The 5,139-nt window shown below is 43.4% G+C and overlaps 1 protein-coding gene across 1 annotated transcript in view; it reads right to left on the reverse strand.

The window, feature by feature from the left end:
• Positions 1-3,104: 3,104 nt before the first annotated feature.
• tmem115 (transmembrane protein 115) overlaps positions 3,105-5,139 on the reverse strand; it is a 131,679-nt gene continuing 129,644 nt past the window's right edge. The window contains exon 4 of the transcript XR_011602413.1: positions 3,105-3,115. The gene's annotated coding sequence lies outside the window, so the exon portion shown is untranslated. The remainder of the gene's footprint in view (positions 3,116-5,139) is intronic.

Consider the following 5,139-nt stretch of genomic DNA (forward strand, 5'->3'; position numbering starts at 1 on the left):
CACTTAAATAATAAAGAGACAAAGCACAGGAAAAAATTGTGTTACTAAGTGAACAATTTAGCTGTCGTCTGCTTTAGTGAGAACTATGAAAATGTTTTTTTGTCCTCTCCAAATTCCTTTGTGAAAAAATATTTTAATAGTCATTGCTGCTTAAAATTACTTCTTGTTATTTATCACAATTTAGTGACTTGTCACAATTCTCCATACCAGAGAGAGATGTGCTTTTTGAAATTTGCATCAAAGGGTTGTTTTTTGTTTTATTTGCCTGCAACTTTACTTGATTAGTGCAACAATTTCAAAATGAGAGGCAGCGACAATGGCAACAATGACATCTCGAAGAGCAACAAATTGGGGATCTGTTTGTACTTTGTGTGGTAAACACAAAATCTACCTCATTATTCACGTATCTGTGAAGCTCTGCATGCCGTAAATTTCCTCATTTGCTAATGGTTGCAACTGCTCATGTGGAATACGTCTGCAGAGACCCAGCGTAGTGTCGTACACACACAACCATGTGTGCCAGCAGCAATCAAAAATGTCTCGGCCTCCCTTTTTCAACCACAGCAACATTTGATTATTACTCCGAACATCCCTCTCAGCTCATATTCATGTCAAATATTCAGTACATATCTGACTAATTACTGTGTAAGTTTGTGATTTGGTGCTACATATAAAATTATTAGTGGTCATTATATTTTCTAAACTTTCAACAACAACAAAGTTGCACATGAACCTGAACACTCTTGATCTTGACCTTGACCCCGCTCTGACACGCGACTCTGTGGCCCTACAAACGACCTTTGACCTCTGTGACATCATCCATCATCAACTCAAACCCTTGTGTGTGTTGTGAAAAGCCTTTGAATGGACCTGAATGGACCTCCCACTTCACCTTTATTGTCCTTCTATTCAGCCTTGATCTGCGCTCTCAATGGTACGTCGGGCCCCATCTGTGAATACCTTGGGCCACATTGCATGATAGACGCTGAAAGGCATGAAATACATCAACACAGACATCAACAGTCTTTCTGAAAATGCCACCGTTGGCGTATAATGCCACTTGAGGCTCCTTCAATTAAAATTTTGGACAAGGAACTCAAATCTAATGTCTCTGGTGGCGCCATGATGGCCCCTACGCCAGCTTTTTTGTGTTTGCCGGGTCAAGGCGCCTGTCTACAGTGACATATTGTACAGTCATCAAGATCGATGCCTGCATTCTTTGGAATAAAGGACAAATCAGACATTTTAGTCAAATGTCAATTGTGGCGCCAAGATGGCTCCACCTGGGCCTCGCCTGCCCTCAAACATACTTCAATGTTCAACTGACTACAATTATTTAAAGTCAGTCAAAACTCGTTCATGTCACTTGAGGCGCCGAGCACATTCTGGCTTTGTTTGTGGGTAGTGGGCCATGTTTTCAGTAGTACACCAATGCAGATATAATGCAGATTTTAGCAAAGCAAAACCACTCTGCTGCTGGCCGTGTTAGTGTGAGAATGAAAAGATCTATCTCATTACATTGTTTGGCTTAGTTGTTGATCAAAACACAGACACTGTGAGCCCAGAATTAAATTTGAATCTATTCTCAAGCTGTCACACTTGGTGTACTTCTGTCTGTAAAAAATGGTACCAAATCAAATAAACCATCTAAACGTATCAATGAGATTGTTTTACCTCAGCGTGTCTCACCCTTCAAAAAAAATTACCTGAGTCTCAGACTGCAGCTCCTGTATTATGATCTTTTTTCTGTGCGGTGGCCTGGTGTGTTTGAGGTAAACAACATTCCAGTCCATTTTCAGCCCTGGGAGGAGGGCATGAACCATTAGCTTCCAGAGGCCAGCCCATTCCTCCGCTGTCTGTCGGCCTGAGAGGAGAGAGCTGGCAGGCGGGCAGGATAGCTGGCTTCCTGGTTCATTGGCTGGATGGCTGGCTGTTACACTCTGGTGGACAAAGATGCCAAAAAAGTGGGCATGGAGAAGCCTCAGAGGGGGTCAGAGAATAACAAATGACACAAAAACAAGCGACCTTGTAATTTCAATGCATTGTGGGGTTTTTTTTCTTTTTTTGCTGCTTTGTCTGAAACGTACTGCGGCATACAAATAACAATATAAAGTTAAGTTTGTCTTCAGGAGGTAATGACTTGTGTTTTATGCATTTGAGCTCCACAAATCACTTGCAGTGGCAAAGATAGTCTGAAAGTTGCATTATCACTTCTATCAACCCTCTAATGAAAAAGAATTACACTGTATTTAGAGGACATTCGTTTGCTTCATCTTTGCAGCTTGCATGCAGCTCAGCCTGATAAATTGGATTTTTTAATGGTACAGGAAGTTTAAGATTTCAAGGTAAGGTGCTATAGAGAGGCAGAGATGAGCAGGATGTTTAACCCTGTGCATCACAAATGGGAACATTTCATCCATGTTGCTCGTCTGATGATGACCCAGAAAGAGGTTAAAAAGCAGATAGTTGCAAACTCTTGATCTTAATCCTGATTAAAACCTTGATTTGATTGGGCACTGAGCTCCTCGCTTATGCAGACAGCGGTGATATAAGCAGGAGGAATCCACTCAAAAACACCAAACTGGGTTAAAACACAGGTACCACCAACCTTGCACTCATGTTATGGGGCTGTGATGTATTTTCAATACTCTTAATAACTTTGTGACATCATGCTGAAATATTTCCAGTATTTCCAAAATAACTACAAGAGCTGTCACTGTGATTCTGCAACGTTTCAACTGATGTAGAGGGGGAAATTTGTTTTAGAAGAATCACAGAGACCGCTTTGCCCCTCGAACACACACAACAGCCACACACTGCCGGACTCAGCCAGGTCTGGTGCAGCATCCTCTCTGGACTCAACAAGTTTTGGCTGCAGACACACATCGTTTCCCTCCATAATGTCTCCATGGTTAGATGTGTGGCGTTCCAGCCAGCCAGCTGGCACAGAGACACAAGTTACTGAGCAACATCCACAGAGCAGGACTTTGGAGCTAAGATGGCTGCCACGTAATAGTACAAAGGCCAAAGTCTGGGCACTTACACTGACTGGCATGATGAGTGCCAGTCTGCACTATGGCACCAAAGAGGACTGTTTGTAATTACAGAATTGTGGCTCATAGTGGACACCAGGCACTGTGGGCCCAGCAGTAAAGAGCAACAAAGCATTTGTTCGTTGCCAAAGTCCCAGACAACATTTGCCGCTTCTACACCAGGATGAAAATGACTCGTCTTCATGTCTGCAGCTTTTCTGTTTACTCGCCAACAAGTGGGTTCAAACAATCTGACACATTCCCTCTTCCTATCTGTCCAAACTGTTCATAAAGGGCTCCATTTCTGCACTCGCTTTTCTTCCTGCCCTCCTTTTAAATACAGGCAGCACAAGTTGGCTACAGCCTGCAATTACTCGCTAATACACACAGCAGGAACCAGATCAGTCCTGCATCATATCGGACCCACAGCAAATAACAACTATCTGACTTTGATAACCTGAAAGAACACATTTTATGTATTTAATAGGGTTGTATAGTCCTGCTGTCGGATGTATAAGAGGCCTAGTTTCTGTGTAAAGTTGGAAAAAACTTCATCAACAGAATCGACAAGCATTATCCATGAGACTTCCTGTATGTCTCCAGTTTCCATGGGGAGAGGAGTGTCGCTGAGTCATGAATTTTATGACAAATTAAGAAAAAAAGATTTGTTCCTGGAGTGGGTCAGTAACGAGTGGCAGACAGTGTTCAAACTGTTCCATCTGTTCCACTGTAGATACTGATTTTTACTTCAGTTGGATTTCACCCATTGACTGTTGTAGTATTACTGCAGCACTGAATGGATGTGTCAAACATGTCCCTGAAGTAAATGTGCTTACATTCTTTTATTCACTGTGACAGTTGCAGGAAGGGGGAAGTTTGCCCTGGAAAACATACAACTTTATTACTGAAAAGGAGAAGACAAGTGATGCTAGTCTATCAATAAGCAGCATGCTAGGAAAGAGTGGATTCTGCATGAACACTGCTGACAAAAAAGATCACATGACCAGCATATGACAAGTGACAGAGCACGCAGTATGAGTGGGAAAGTTGGCTCCTCAAAGTGATTCCTACGGCAGCTGTAACAGCAGCTGCCAACAGATGCAGATCTGACCTGTGGAAGCTCAACCAAGATTAACCTGAATAACATTTTGGGCGCTATAAAAAAAAAAAAGACTGCTGTATTGTTCACAGATAAGTGGTTTCTGTATGACAACAGAGCAGGGCACTGTGGCCAAAACTGCAAATAACGGCAGGGGAAGGGAAACCAGCCAAACAGGCACTTTGGAGCTGAGCGCTGCTCAGGCTTCATGCTATTCACAGTGAGTGGAGCTTCAGGTTGTTTATTTCACTGTGGAGGAAACGACTCTGTGCTAAATATTACTGCCTGCTAAAAATAACATGACAGGGTGGCTACCTTTAAAGAAAACTCACCTACGTGTTCTTCAGTGTAAATTAGTTAGAAAGACAGAGACGGCTGAACGGTCCATTGGTTCCCGTCTTGAATGTGTCACCCTGAACATGCATCAATATAAGAACACTTCAACAAATTACATTAAAGTGCTGCGAGCATGCAGCATCTGTCAGAAAGTTGTGCCCTGTCTGGTTTCTGTCTGCTGCCGCTGAGCCTCTCCATGAAACGCACAGATGGGGCATCGCTCGCCTCCATCTTCAAGTGCCTGTTTCTTAAAAGCCGAACTGCCTCTTGAAAATCTCATGGATCGGCTGCTGTCTGAGCTGGCTTTTCTCTCTTCAGTTTGTCTCTGCTTCCCTCCTTCTGAAACGGCTTTTTTGTGTTGGGTGTGCATACATTTGTACATTGCAGACACCTCATCTTGTGCGTGTCTCATATCTGTGGTGTTAACACAGGAAAGGCCGCAGTCAGTTAATGGGTCCGATCAAGTTCCTGGACAACTTCCTTTGGAGGTTTTTGATCACGTCCATCTGGAAGGAGACCCTGGGGTAGACCCAGAACTCAGAGGGATTATGAATCTCATCTGGCCTGGGAACACCTCGGGATCCTCCGAGAGGAGCTGGAAAACGTTGCTGGGGACAGAGAGATCTGGAATACCACGTTTAGTTTGCTGTCACTGTGGCCAGACCCTGGATA

Source organism: Chaetodon trifascialis, chromosome 8, assembly GCF_039877785.1.
Source record: "Chaetodon trifascialis isolate fChaTrf1 chromosome 8, fChaTrf1.hap1, whole genome shotgun sequence".
NCBI lineage: Eukaryota > Metazoa > Chordata > Actinopteri > Chaetodontiformes > Chaetodontidae > Chaetodon > Chaetodon trifascialis.